Consider the following 16,225-nt stretch of genomic DNA (forward strand, 5'->3'; position numbering starts at 1 on the left):
GTGAGTGGTTTTGCATATAGTGAAGATGGTTGTGAAAGATTACAGCAGGATCTGGATCAATTAGCCAGGTGGGCAGAGGAATGGTTGATGCTTGCATGGTTCCTTGAAGGTCGTGTCGCAGGTATATCAGGTAGTCAAAACGTATTTTGGCACTTTGGCCTTCATCAGTCAGAGTATTGAGTATAGAAGTTGTGAGGTCATGTTGCAGTTGTATAAGACGTTGGTGAGACCGCATTTAGAATATTGTGTTCAGTTCTGGGCACCATGTTATAGGAAAGATGTCAAATTGAAAAGAGTACAGAGATCCCCATCCTGAATCAGTCCAATCAGGGTTGTGTCGTCAGCAAACTTGAGAAGCTTGACAGAGGTGTCTGTGGAGGTGCAGTCATTGGTGTGGCGAGAGTAGAGGAGAGGGGAGAGTAGGCATCTTGCGGTGTTCCTATGCTGAGCGTTTGCGGGTCCGAGATATGCTTTCCCATCTCACATGCTGCTTCCTGTCTGTCAGGAAGCTGGTGATCCACCAACAGAGGGGTTCAGGCACAGTCAACTCAGAAAGTTTGGAGCATAGTAGCTCTGGCACAATGGTGTTGAATGCAGAGCTAAAATCAACAAACAAAATCCTCGCATAGGTCCACTGGTGGTCTAGGTGCTGGAGGATGAAGTGTCGGCCAAGATTGACTGCATCATCCACAGATCTATTGGCCCAATATGCAAAATGCAGAGGGTCCAGCAGAGGGATTGTGATATTTTTCAGCTTGGCCAGCACAAGCCTTTCAACGGTCTCCATGACTACAGAGGTCAGTGCGACAAGCCTGTAGTCATTAAGACCAGTAATCCTTACCTTTTTGGGTACAGTAACAATAGTGGAGACTTTGATGCAGGCAGGGACTGTGCATCTTTGCAGGGACTGGTTAAAAATGAGTAATTGGGTGTGAAGTGTTGGTGGGCATGGGAAAGGGTCCACTCTTTTCATTACTGGAGTCTTGCCTTAAGTAGGTGTGAGGTGGTGAATGGGAAGGAGAGGGTGCAGGGTTCATTCTTTGCAGACTGCGGTATGGCTGTGTTTGTTGGGGAGGGGGTACCAGGGTTATGTTTCTGATTTTCAAACCTGCAGTAAAACTCATTCGGGTAGTTTGTCAGCTGATGACTGTCCAAAGAGCGGGGGGCTTTCCTCTTATAGCTGGTGATTTTGCTTGCATGCACTTCCAAACTGAAGAAGAGTCACTAGCTGAGAACTTTCTCCTCAACTTCTCAGAGTACCTTTCCTTGGCAGCTCCGATTCCTCTTCTCAGCTCTTTATCGATTAGGCTATCTTTTAACTCTTTAACGATTTGGCTATCGGCTTGACGCATATTTGCCCCCACCCCACCACCCCCTGATCTCGAAATGGAAATGTTACATCTGTATATAATGATCCCTTAAAATGTATATTTATGTCACAAACTATGGAATTCATATTTTTCAGTATTATTATTAAGGAAAAGAAAGCAGTTCCAATTGTTTGATATTATTTGATATTGTTTAGAATTATTCATATGGAGGAGAAAATATAATAGCTATAAAACCTACCTTAATTTTGCAATCTCACTAAAGATAATCCCCTTTTCCCTCTTCCCTCCCCCATCTCTCTCTCCCCTCCCTTCCCCGCTCTCACCCCCCCCCCCCCCCTCCCACATCCCCCCCCCTGTTGGTGGTCTGTTTCAACCGTCACAGACTTGCCAAAAATAAAGTCCTTAAATTTGGTGCACGCAAAAACCACAGCAAGTAATTCCTTTTCGATCTGGACGTATCTTTGTTCACTCTCGGACAGAGTACGGGAGGCTTAAGCAATAGGTCTGCAGTCTCCTTCGGTGAAGTCTGTAGGCAAACAGCTCTGAGTCCATATTGGGATGCATCACACGTGAGCGTCACCGCCAGGTTGAAAGCGGAATAAGCGAGGGTTGTAGCACTGGTCAATTGTAATTTGAGGATTTCAAAGGCTCTCTGGTGTTGTGGGTACCAAGACCAGGCAGTGTCTTTGTGAGTCAGTCGTCATAGAATTTTTTCCAAGTAGTTGACCATTCACAGGAATCTCTGTAAACTCGTAACGTCAGTGGGACCTGGCATCTCGTTGATGGCAGTGGTCTTGGAGGGGTCCAGTCTGAGGCCATCACTGGTGAATATGTGTCTGACATAATGGACCTCTTTGAAATGAAATCTGCATTTTAGAGGGTTGTGCATCAGTCTTTAGCACGGTCTAGTATTTTTTTGATGTTGGCATCATGTTCAGCCATGTTGCATCCAGCAACGAGAATATTGTCAACAGCAATGGCGCAAGGATACCCCGCAAATAATTGTTCCATTGTGCATTGGAGTACCTCACTGACAGAGTTGATGCCAAAGGGCATCTGCAGAAATTTGTAGCAGCCAAAGAGGGTGCCGAATGTGGTGAGATTGCACGAGTTGGGGATGATCGTGATCTGCCAGAATGAACTTTTGGCATCCAGAACAGAAAACATGGAGGCACTGCCCAGCTGGGCAGAAACTTCCTATACTGTGCGCATCGGGTAGTGCGGGCGTTTAATCGTTGTGTTCAGTTCTCTGGGGTTGATGCAGATTCGGATTTCTTCCTTGTTTTTCTTCGTTGCGACCACCATGGTGGAAACCCAGTCGGAAGGGACGGTGACTGTGGCAATGACACTCAGGGCCACCATCCGCTGGAGCTCATTGTGTACTCTGTCACGCGTAGCATGTGAAATGTGGTGTGGTGCTCAAACCACAGGTAAGATATTTGCATCAGCGGCGATGTTGTATTCGATGGGTTGTTCCTTGTATTGGGAAAGTATCTGCTGGGTGGAGCCCTCAGCAGGAGATATTTGATGGACAGCAGGCCCAAAAGTTACCAGTCCTAGATCCTGGCACGTGTTACTGCCAAGCAGAGTTGCAACTTTCCCACGGACAATGAAAAAGTTCAGCTTGTGAGTTTGTGACTCCAGACGGCAGTTCAGCTCAGCTTCTCCAAGTGGGAGCACCTCTCCTCCTCCGTAGGCTAGCAAAGTAGCCGAAGTGTTTACAATACGTTCGGCATTTCTGATCCATTTAAATTCGGATAATGACATGACATTGCCATTGGCACCAGTGTCGATCTTTGCAACAGTAATGGTTTTGTTGACATGTAGTGAAACTTCAGGGTCAAGTTACTTGTTAGAGGAAACAACCAGGGACTTTATGTTATGACTGTAATCTTCACGCTCTGGGAGCAGAACTGGAGGAGATGCTGCCAGCTCTTGGTTCTCGCTATTAGTAGCTTCATGTGTTAACAGGTGTACTGTCTGCCTTGGGAGTGAACGAGTCACACGAGAACAGTAGCATTTCATGGAATGATTCCTTTTATTTTACAAAAATGGCATATTTTTCGGAAAGCAAAGCAGAGTTTGCGATCTGGAGGGTGGGAGCCGCCACAGTTAGAACATTGTTCAATAAATCTTTGAGGTTGTTGAGATGGTGTGTGGGGCTGTGAACACTGGTTATGGTAGGAGGTGTCAGTAGCATCGACACGGTACGAGGAATGCGGTCCGGGTCCCAATGACCTTGTGTGAGAAGCCGTGATTTCAGCAATCTGACAAGCATGTTCAGCTCTGGCCAGAGTCAGTTCAGTATCACGGAGCAATTCATCGCATACTTTATTACTGAGGATTCCACCCACCAGTCTATCACACAGATTAGCAAAACGGCAGCGTGCAGCAATATGTTTCAGATCACTAATGTAATTTTTCACAGGCTTACCTTGTTGTTGGTTTTGAGCAAAAAACTTAGTCCGTTCAAGTATGGAGTTGGCACGAAGGTCACACAGCTGTCTGAATTTAGTGAGCAAGACCTCAGGATCATCAACAGTTTCAGCAGGTACCACGATTTGGTTGTTGTGATCCACAACTGCAGGTGCATAGTCGAAATTCTCTGCACGTTTGATAGCTTCAGGGCCAGCGACGTTGAGAAGTATAGAGGCACGGTGTTCTGGTGGAACTTTGCGATGAGCAGCACGGATGTAATGGTTGAAATCACGCTCGAAAATCCGCCAACGTTCAGCGATGTCCGAGTCAAATATCAGTGGGTCAACAACCACATCTGACAACATGTCGAGTCACTTACACATACTCACAAACATGGTACAACAGTTTTTATTGGAAAGCACATATAACACACTATAGCATGTTGCTTCTACTGTACAGCAGCATGGACTGATGGCACACTTTGGGTTGCGATAATATGAACAGTGTGCTAGTAGGCGGACCTTCTGATAATAAAGCACTACATTGGTTAGTAAACAAAGTAACCAATCTACAGCTAGCTTGAACAAAATAATCTGATGGAACAGTAGCTATCCACCAGTTGAAACATCCATTCACACATCCTTCCAAAGATTCTTCATAAACATCTCCTAAACCTGAAAGTTCCAACACTTGCAGTAATTCTTGCATGGTAACATCAACATTTCCAGGCCACTCATGATGCTGACATATATCCCTGTTCCTTCCTTGGCACTGTAGGCATGGAGGCATAGAATCACACAGCATGGAAACAGGCCCTTCAGCCCAACTTGTCTGCACCAAGCAACATACACTAGTCCCATCCCATCTACACAACTCCATCCCCATCTACACTAGTCCCACCTGCCTGCATTTGGCCCATAACCCTCCAAATCTGTCCTATCCATGTACCTGTCTAATTGTTTCTTAAATGTTGTAATAGTCCCTGCCTCAAATACCTATCAGCTCGTTCCATACACCCACCACCATTTGTGTAAAAGAATGACCCCTTCGATTCCTATTAAATCTTTCCTCCTTCACCTTAAATCTAGGCCCTCTGTTTCTCGATTCACCTTTTCTGGACAAGTGACTCTGTGTTTCTACCCAATTATTCCTCTCATGATTTTATACGCCTCTATGAAATCACTCCTCATGCGGGAGTCTGAAGATTGGATGACTGGAGTTCTTCAGGTCCAGTCTGAAGAAGGGTCTCGACCCGAAACGTCCCCCATTCCTTCTATCCAGAGATGCTGCCTGTTCCGCTGAGTCACTCCAGCATGTTGTGTCTATCTTCAGTCACACATATCAGCCTGGCTTCAAGTTTAACTTGGCAAGAATAAGAGAAGAATGTTTGAAAACTTAGACCAGAATGCTGTGTGCAGCTGGCCAAAAACTCTATGTCATTTTATGTGATTGTTGGATGCTTTTCTCCTAAAAAAATAAGCAATCTGTAACCTGCTCGAACTGTCTCCCCAAAGATGCAAGTTTTGTATTGATTTTGTAAGTCCGTTATCCGGTTTGTCAAAAAATCAAGGCCATTGTGCAATATTAGAGCAAAACATCTTCCTTAAACTGTAAGCTGTAAACAAGGAGATGTCATGTTGACAGAATAGATGCACAATTTTCACTTTAGCTGTTGTCATGGTACTTAACTACAGCCCTGAATGTAAGAAGCCTAAAAGTGTTAGAATCGTGAATTTACCTTCACTAATTCCTGAGAAAATCTAGAGGCAACGTGCAATCAATAATTCATGCAATGCTGTGGAACTCACGAAGCTCGGGCAGGAGTCGATGAATCTGGCTGAGCTCAGCTCAAATGGGTTCAGATTTAAAGAATATTCTCTTTGAGCTACAAGGGCAGATTAGCAGTATAAGGAAGGTAGCAATTCCTCAGAGGTGTACTTACAGGAGGCATAAATTATATATGAAACAATTTCAGCAAATTCAGGCAAAACCAGATTGATTGGAAATGAGGGTTTGGACTATTGGTCCTGAGCAAAGGAGACAGGAAAATAGAGAGGTGACTAATTTGCAGATGATTTTCTAGATGCTGGCTGTGTTACAAGATGAAATCATTTGGTCGCTCACTGGTAGTATAAACCTCGGTGGAATTCTAGTTTATTGGTTGAGCTGCTACTATCTGAGTCATTTTGATACTACCCATGACTCTGTAGCCTGAATGTTCTCAGCAACATCTTGTTTGAAGCTTTATCAGTTGTTGCAAAGGCCAGATTTATCATTCTAAGTATATGAACTTCAAAGTCAAAGCATTTTAAAAAAGCAGCATTTTCATTCAAGGATGTAATCTAGCTCAGACATTAATTACACTAAGTAGATTACTAAATGTTCTATTGTTTTGCTAGTATATAATTCATTTCAAATTTAATATCTTATCTTTTCTGTTTCCAGGCCTTTGTTTTCCTCCCTGCATCCAGGCTAAAACATCTGACATTTTGTTTGGTACCACTGTTGACAAGTTTACATGTGATCTCCAAAAAGCAACAGTGTGAGCCAAAGAAGAAATCTGTTTTCCCTGTAATTTAAACTACCACCTCGCCAGCGATAGAGAACAGTGGTGCAACTGGTAGAGCCACCTGCCTCACGGCGCCAGAGACCCAAGGTCCATCCTGACCTCAGGTGCTGTCTGCATGGAGTTTGCATGTTTGCCGTGTAACCATGTGGGATTCCTCTGGGTGCTCCGGTTACTTCCCACACCCCAAAGATATGCAGATTTGTTGGGCAATTGATCTCTGTAAATTGACCCAAGTGTGTTTATTTAGTTTATTTTAGTTTAGAGATATAGCGTGGAATCAGGCCCTTCGGCCCACCGGGTTTGTGCCGACCAGCGATCCCCACGCATTAACACCATCCTACACCCACTAGGGACAGTTTTTACATTTACCAAGCCAATTAACCTACAAACCTGTATGTCTTTGGAGTGTGGGAGGAAACCGAAGATCTCGGAGAAAACCCACGCAGGTCATGGGGAGAACGTACGAACTCAGTACAGACGGCACCCGTAGTCGGGATCGAACCCGGATCTCTGGCGCTGCATTCACTGTAAGGCAGCAACTCTACTGCTGCGCCACCGTGACTGCCTGATGTAGTGTGTAGTGGACAAGAAAGTGGAATAACATAGAACTGGTATGAACAGATGATCGATGGTCAGCATGGATGCAATGGGTTGAAGGGCCTATTTCCATGTTGTATCTCTAAGCTAAACTAATAGCAATGACACTTCTGAAAGCTGGGATTTGAACTGGATTCCTTGGATTATGATCTCTCCTTTTTATCTCCCTGGATTTTCTTCCTTCATATTGCTGATATTAAATTGTCCTCCAGCAGCAGAATTATCTTCGATGAGATCCCTAACTTGATGCAATGTTAGTGTGCCTTGCCTCAACAACAGGGAATGTATTGTTAGACAAATCATGCAAACTCCCAGGCCAGTCAATTGGTTTCCCAGTCTTTATTTGTTACATATCGCAAATTGGTGATGAAATTTAGCCTGCAAAACCTGCTCACTACATCTTAACTAGACCATTAGAAAGAGCAGTCAGAGGACTCTTTAAAAAAATTCTTGAAATTAAAATGGATCATGCGCCCAATATACATTGAAATTATTATATCAACTTTAGCAATGTCTAGCAAATTAGTTAGAGTCTAAAACAGTAAAATAAATGACTCTTTGTGGAATACTTTTCATCAGAAATAGCTTTACCCAAACTAAATCAGGATCTGAATGAAAAATCTAGGCTGATGCTTCATATGCAGTATTGCCAGAGGTGATATTCTTTGAATTTTTTAGTAAACATGGTTCAACCTGAATATTCTCTTGGTTCGGCCATGTATTCAAATTCTATGGAGCTATTCAGGGATGGCAGGGATTATACCAACATCTGCACCGTTGGACAAGTACTCTCATGCAGTCAAACGGGTGACTACAGTAGCTGATGAAGCAGTGGGGTATGAAGCTCTTGCAACTAAAATGTTCCATAGGGGACACTGTTCAAAAGCAGGAATTGGAAGTGTCAGCACCAATGGTGGTGAATAATTTGTGTGTGCTTGCGTGTGTGAGTGTATGAGTGAGTGTGTGTGTCTGTGAGTGTGTGCAAATCTGTGTGTGTGAGTGTCAGTGAGTGTGAGTGACTGTGTGTGTGAGTGTACGTGTGCTAATGCGTGTGTGTGTGCGTGTGTGTGTTTCTCTGCATGTGTGTGCATATGTGTGTGTGTGTGTGTGTGAGTGTGAATGAGTGTGTGTGTGTGAATGTGAGTGTGTGAGTGTGAGAGTGAGTGTGTGTGTAAGGAGATATTAAGCCAGTAACAGGAGTAAATGTTAAAGAGCATGAAAAGAGTATAGAAAGTGTGGATGTTGAGGGTGGTGATTTGGGGGGGGAATGGGATTTGGAGGTGAGAATTGGAGGGGGAGGGTTGATATTTAATAAGGTGAGAGTAGTAGAAAGTAAGATTAAGGAAAAGTATGTTAAAGGCAAGAAATGAGAAGGGCCCATTATGGACCAAAGCAGTAACCCGTGCAAGTAGCTGGAGGATGTGGATAATGTGTTACATGAATACCTCATCTGTATTCACAGTGGAGGAAAACATTGTAGTTGGAGAATTCAGGATAAGGGATGTTGGACTAGAACAAAGTACTATCAAAAAGGGAAATGACATGTCTTACTGAGTTTAGAGACTGATAAATCTATTGATATCTGATAAGTATATTCCAGGCTGCTATGGGAAATAACTGAAGAGATTGTTAAAGCTCGGAAATATATTTTCAAAGCTTGGGCTACTTATTCTGTCTCTAAAGCTTGGTCTGAGTTGAACTTGTGGCATTACAAGTTAATTCTAGGTTGTGCAATGATTCTAACTTTACAAAAGCCGATTGTACAGGAACATCATTTTTCTTTCGTTTCGAGCATTTTCTCCACAAATAGCCTTCAAATTGTCTGAAAATAACACAAACAAGGAAAGTTTAAAGAGACTGTTACTATGATGGAGGGACAATCTGTTACTGGTGCAAAAGATGTTTATTTGAGAAACTTTAAAAGCGATTGTGTTGGAAAGAGACACAAAAGGTCAGGAAGAAGTTTGGAGAGAGTGAAAAGTGAATGATGCATTCTCTTTTTAACTTCACTCTGCCTCTGTTCAAGTTGTTTTGAATGTTTACTGCCTTCATGCACATCTGATGGGCTGCACAGTGGCGCAACGGTAGAGTTGCTGCCTTACAGTACTTGCAGCGATGGAGACCCGGGTTCGATCCTGACTACGGAGTTTGTACGTTCTCCCCCGTGACCTGCGTGGGTTTTCTCCGAAATCGTCGGTTTCCTCCCACACTCCAAAGACGTACAGGTTTGTAGGTTAATTGGCTTGGTGTAAATGAAAAATTGTCCCTAGTGTGTGTAATATAGTGTTACTGTACGGGGATTACTGGTCGGTGCGGTCTCAGTGGGCCGAAGGGCCTGTTTCCATGCTGTATCTTTTAATTAAATAAACTAAACTGATGTTTAACATCCTGCAAGATCACAGTCTTAGGGCTGGAACAAGGGAGAAGGCCTAAGACCTCTTGTTGGATAGGAGATTGATGTAACCTTCATGATATTTTGATTCTATGAAACTCGTTATCTGGCCCACATCTGAATTGTTGATAATGATAATCAAATTTGGCCAACGCGAAGGAATTTAAATTTTGGCAATGCAAAATGGATTAAAAATGTGAAAATAAGCAGGTTCTTGTCATTTTAATTAGATCATTAAAAAATGTGATAAAGCACACCTGCATATACTGAAGACATCTTCTATCTATCTTCTATCTAGACATAACTAAAACTCTGATCTTCTGCTCTTCCGGTTTTGCATTTTATTCTATTTGCGCAAAAACAGTACACTATTGCGCTACGATTTCTGCCACCTTATTCACCATTCTTCTGAACTACAAGGGCACTAAATTTTGTTCCGATCGATGGTATATTTTAAAAGTTATTAAGGCTTAAAATCTTAAGAACTGTGCATGCGCAGATTGGTCTCCTCTCCTATCAGTCGCTGCCATGCAGATTGGTCTCCTCTCCTATCAGTCGCTGCCATGCAGATTGGTCTCCTCTTCTGTCAGTCGCCGGGACGGCGACGCTCCTTCCTGCGCCATTGCCGCACTGATTGGCCGGGTCTGCTGTCAGTCACGGGCGGCGCCTGCCTCGCCCAACTAACGGGCGAGCTGCATCTGCGGCCGCCTCCGTGGTGCCGAACGGCCAAGCCCACTTCACGGGCTCCGTGGTGCCCAGCCGCGGGCCCCGTTGTCCGCTTCTTCTGACCCGGGCCTCTACCCGCAAGGCCCCGGCCAGGATTCTACGCAGCGATCCAGGAGGCATCGAGACCGCGGCAGTGAGGCCTCGCGGTGATGGAGCCGCGGCAGCGGTGGGGCCTCGCGGCAGCGGTGGGGGATTTCAAAATCCACGGAGAAATCTGTCTCTTCCTCTTTTTTCCGTTTTTTCCTGTCCCATGACTGGTGGGGGAGGAGCGGGAATAGAGGGAGAGGAGGGGGATGTGGGGGAGGTACGGAGTGGGCAATAGAGGGAGAGGAGGTGAGGAGGGATAGTGGGGGGGATAGGGGAGGTGAGGAGTGGGAGATAGAGGGATAGGAGCGGGTAGGAGCGGGTAGGAGTTATGGAGTGAGGGAGGGAGTGACTGAGGGTAGGGGAAAGGAGAGGGAGAGAGAGGTGAGGGAGGGATTCCGGGAGGGGAGGAGGAGAGGGGAAAGATCCTGGGGAAGTGAGGAGGGAGGGTGGGGATATTGTGGGAGAGGAGGGGGTAGGGAGGGAGAGGGGGAAAGTGGGGGAGGTGAGGAGAGTGGGAGAGGAGGGGGAATAGAGGGAGAGGGGGGGGAGTGGAGGAGGCCAGGAGGGATAGTGGGGGTATAGGGGGAGGTGAGGAGTGGAGGATAGAGGGATATGATGGGGGTGGGGAGGGGAGAGGAGTTATGGAGGGAGGGAGTGTCTGAGGGTAGGGGAAAGGAAAGGGAGGGAGAGGTGAGGGAGGGATTGGGGGAGGGGAGGATGAGAGGGGAAATAAGAGAGATGGTGTAGAGGAGGGGGAGGGAGTGCTGGGGGATGAGGGGAAATGAGCCGCGCCTGCGCAGTTGGGGGCTATGTGTTGAGTGGTCGAATATTGCATTGGAGGAATGGGTTGCATTGGGGGAACGGGTAAGTGGTGGAATATTGCGTTGGGGGAGCAGACCCAACGGGTCTGCAATTAGTCTAGTATAATCAATAATTAAGAATTCATTTAGGTTACCTGGATCGATAAGGATTTAATTCACTTTATTTTTTCCAAATAGCTTGTAATTAAAAACAGAACATACAGAGAACTTTATTTCAGGCAAACAATGCATTTATTCAAATTCACCTATTGTGGACATCTGTTATTAGCAGAACATGAAAATACACTTTCTTTGATGTCAGAAGGAAAATCCCTTTGTTCATTTTGAATAAGGGATGGAGACCTTAGGGTTTACATACATAGAGAATAGTTCTGGCATCATCATGCAACAATGTAATACTCCAGTTTTTAAATGCTGTAACATAAGAGCCAAGGCATCTACTTCAAGGGCATGTATAGGAAGGAGCTGCAGATGCGGGTTTAAACCGAAGATAGACAGAAAAAGCTGGAATAACTCAGCAGGACAGGCAGCATCTCTGGAGAGAAGGGATGGGTGATGTTTCGAGTCGAGACCCTTCATCAGACTGGGTCTGAAGAACTCCAGTCATCCAATCTTCAGACTCCAGCCTGAAGAAGGGTCTCGACCCGAAACATCACCCATTCCTTCTCTCCAGAAATGCTGCTTGTCCCGCTGTGTTACTCCAGCATTTTGTGTCTATCTTACTTCAAGGACATGTTGCACTTCTTCATAGAAGAAAATAACATTCCACTTTCTCAAGCACTTTTTCTAATAATTTTTGATTTCAACATTGTATGCCTACTTTGCACACGGTCCACGCTAACGAGCAATTATCAGGGATGGGTGCAGCAAAGATCAGTCTGGTCAAAATAGTGTACAATCAAGTGAAAGCAATTAGAGATGAAAATTATTAATCTGCCCATAACACTATTTCAATATGAAGTTGGAGCACTAATTGTGTAAAATTGTTATCGCGCAAATATGCCCAGCGGTTCAGATTTCAGAAAAATTAGCGGTTATAACACTTTAAAAGGGGCAACATTTTTGGGGGATTTCCCTTCCAATGGTTTTTTTTTAATCAGCCTTTGAAGAAGAGATGTATTAATTCCCAAGAGGAATAGAAGCTTAGTGGGCTAACTGCAGTTTTGTTGACAATTATCACAGTTTTCCAGAGCTCCTTTGAGGCATTGAAGAATGTTTTTTCTCTTGACTTGATCAAATATTAGTTTCTTCAAAGAAATGCTATGATTGTGCCTGAATAGGGTGTAGATTGATGGAGCAAGTTAGTTACATCGAACTATACCTCAAAGTGGGACTGGCTGGAAGGAACAGTTGGTCATTACTATTTTGCAGATTATCAAATTTTCTTTAGAATTAATGGCTATTCCAATATATTTCAAATTTCTTTGCAGTCAAGCTCAGTAGATCCTCTAAATATATTTAATTGCAAAAGATGCAAGAAAACACTTGAGTCCAGATAAAAAGAGTTATGAAGGTTTATTAGTGGTTACAATTATTGAAGAACAAATCAGGCAACAGCTTTTGGTGTTAGAAAATTAATCGCTACAAGTGGAAATCATGAGGTTACTGTTGGAGTTGCTTTGCTCCATCAATGGCTTTATTTGAAGAGCATCACAACAAAATCATTGCCAGCTGTGTATTTGAAAGGACATCAATGATCATGAATATTTGAGCTGTGGTTTTAATTACTTTCTAACAACCTCGCTGCAAATTTACCCTCCTGGATTTTAATTAGTTTTGGAGATTTCAAAATTATTAAGTTCATAAGCTTTAGGGGCAGAATTAGTCAATTTGGCTCTTTAGAAGAGCTTGCACTCGACTCAAACTCGCAGCATGGTCGACACGTGGTCCTAGGCTGTCCTATGAGTTCACTGGAACTCTCCTTCATGCTCGAGGGAAGTTCCCGCACCCTCAGCTAGGTCGTGGAAAATGTAGAAGCTTGTAGAAAAATTTTCCGCAAGTAAAACGTGGTCGGCATGGTTCTTTTTAACTCGTAGTGCAGTGGAGTTGTGTCGCTATTTAGTTACAGGCAGTCGAGGGCAGCCATAGGCAATCTCCTTCGCTGACCGGGAATTTTAATTGGTTCATTGGAGTTTTCAGGACCAAGGAAAACCGACGGGTAGGTAAATGCCCGCTAAACTTTATTATAAGTTGTCCGGGATCTTAAAAGTGTCTCCACTCCCTCTCCCCCCCTTCTCCCCCCCCTTCTCTCCCCATCTCTCCTTCTCTCCCCCTATCTCCCCTCCTCTCCTCACTCTCTAAAGGACTTACCGTTACTGTGCAGCCGTCTTTTACCTTCCTCTTCATCGCGGGTGTGAATTTCAGACAGCGCTCCCCCGCTTTCCCTGGTCCCCGCCTTTGCGGTGTGTGTGCGTGTGTGTGCGTGTGTGGGTGTGTGTGCGTGTGTGTGTGTGTGTGTGTGTGTGTGTGTGTGTATGTGTGTGTGTGTGTATGTGTGTGTGTGTGTGTGTGTGTGTGTGTGTGTGCATGTGTGTGCATGTGTGTGTGTGTGTGTGTGTGTGTGTGTGTGTGTGTGTGTGTGTGTGCGTGTGTGTGCGTGTGTGTGTGTGTGTGTGTGTGTGTGTGTGTGTGTGTGTGTGTGTGTGTGTGTGTGGTCGGACGATCCAGTTCACGGTTTCATCGCTGATGGTCGATCCAGCTCGTGGTTTTCCAGGCGAGTGCCCTTGAGCTTGAATGTCGAAGACACTCTTCTGAATTTGCGGATTAGGTCGCCACAGTGGGACAACCCCTTTACTAATCAAGAATTTGTCAATCTCTGCCTTGATAAATCCATTGACTTGGCCTCTACAGTCGTCTGTGGCAATGAATTCCACAGATACACCACCCTCTGACTAAAGAAATTCCTCCTCATCTACATTTCAATGAGGTCCCCCCTCATCATTCTAATTTCCAACAAGTACAGTCTGAAGAAGGGTCTCGACCCGAAACGTTGCCTCTTCCTTCTCTCTGTAGATGCTGACTCACCCGCTGAGTTTCTCCAGCATTTTTTGTCTACCTTCAATTTTTCCAGCTTCTGCAGTTCTTTCTTAAACACTCTTTCCTGGGATCATTCTGCGATGGACCCTCTACAACACCAGCACATCTTTCCTCAGATATTAACATTTTTGCCTCTTGAGTTATTTCCATAAGCTTCTTAACATTTTTCTTCTTTCCCCTTTCTTTATTTTGCTTTCTCTGCACAATCACACATTGAACACACCAACTTGCACTTCCCAATGCAGATGCTGTGGCATAGAGATTTTTACATGGTTGAACATGTTAAATCCATTTGCATGTTTTCACAATTTCTAAACATAGGTCCCATTAGTAACATTAAGTTTCCCAGATTTCCCTTAGAAAGCTTTGCACTCTTTTCACTGTTTTATCTGCAAATTGCAAATGTATCTACATTAAATCTGTGGATAACTAAATAAATGATGAGCAAAATTAGGCCATGTTTATCTTCTTCAATGATTTTTAGCGACCCACCATTTCATGCTCCAGTTTTCCCTCAACTTGAAAAGACATTGATGCAAGTATAAGAATTTATAAAGGTAAAGGGGCATCCAACAAGTTTGTTTAGAGACTCGTTCTGATATCTTATAAACTGACCAGTTAAATGAATTAATAGAGTGCAATAAAGAATATAATGTGCTGGAGTATCTCAGCAGATTACACTGGCACATTGTATCCTTTTGTGCATTAACCAGCATCTATAGTCCCTTGCTCTACTAAGTGTGGGCGGCGCGACCGACGTCGCAGCGGCCTCTGCAGTCTGTCTGTATATTTTTTATTTTTTTCTCCTGTTGAGGGTTTAGTTTGTAGTGGGTTTTTAAATGTGTATGTGTGGGTGGTGGGTGGGGGAAACTTTTAAATCTCTTCCCTGCATGGAGACCCGACCTTTTCCCTGTCGGGTCTCCGTTGCCGTTGGGGCCTAGCGCCGTGGAGCGGCCTCGAGCCGGAGCGACCTGGGGGCTGAAGTCACGGAGCCTGTGGAGCTGGGGAGCTGCGGACCTACCTCCGTGGAGCTGTGGAGCTGTGGAGCTGTGGAGCTGTGGAGCTGTGGAGCTGTGGAGCTGTGGAGCTGTGGAGCTGTGGAGCTGTGGAGCTGTGGACCTATGGACCTACCTCCGTGGAGCTAGCCAGCTTCGGAGCGTGGAGAGCTGCGGGGGCGAGCTGCTGCGACCCGACTCCGGTGGATGGTGACACCGGGAGCTCGTGGGTCCCCGGGGGAGACCGCTTTGCGGGGCACCGGCAACGGCGACTTCTCCCGCCCGAATTGCGGGGTTGAGAGTGACCTGGAGGGGGGCCTTACAACGCCCGGCGCGGCTGTAAATTGCCGCGGACTTGCTAGCGCCCGCCGGAGGCTTCAACACCAAGACCCGGGGCAGGGCCCTACATTGCCCGGTGTGGCTTTGAGTGGCCGCGGACTTGCTAGCGCCCGCCGGGGGCTTTGACCTCGACTTTGGGAGAGGAATGGAGAGCAGGGGAGAGACAAGTTTTGCCTTCCATCACAGTGAGGAGGAGACTCACTGTGATGGATGTTTATGTGAATTGAATTGTGTTGGTGTGTGTCTTGGTTCTTTTTTTGTATGGCTGCAGAAACCAAATTTCGTTTGAACCTTATGTGAGGTTCAAATGACAAATAAAAGATATTGTATTGTATTGTATTGTAATAAAGTGCAGTTATTGCCCAAAACATTCTCCATTTGCAAAACAGTATTTTCAGAAAAGATTGCCTTTAGATTATTTACTAAAAGTCGTCTAAATGTGGTGAGAGGCACGCCGAAGTGCGCAGCTGTCTGAAATGGAACAAACTGTCTATGTAATTGATGTAACAATGACAGGATAACATCTCTGCCATGAATATCTTGTAATGGTCAGTGCTAGTATGCACTCCCATGGGTGGATCATTCAGCTATCAAAAGTGTCCTGCACAAAAAGAGAATAATGTTCCTTCTACAGTGTCCCTTGGAGTGGACTCCGATTTTTCTGCAGTTCCAATTTACTAAAGGATGACCGGTTTTTCCCGCTCCAAGAAACAGAGGTTGCTGGGAGATTATAAAGCAGTGCTGTTATTGATTTTTTTTTTAAATGTTAGCTGATTTTCCTGAATCTATTAGTAAATGTAGTCCTTTTCCACAAACCTTCAATTGCAACAGGAGACAAACAATAAAACTCTTGGTTAGGCTGTGAATGGTTGATGCCGCCATTAATGGCGGCCAATTTTTAGGATTTTGGATAA

The sequence above is a fragment of the Amblyraja radiata genome, chromosome 13 (genome assembly GCF_010909765.2).
Source record: "Amblyraja radiata isolate CabotCenter1 chromosome 13, sAmbRad1.1.pri, whole genome shotgun sequence".
Classification (NCBI taxonomy): Eukaryota; Metazoa; Chordata; class Chondrichthyes; order Rajiformes; family Rajidae; genus Amblyraja; species Amblyraja radiata.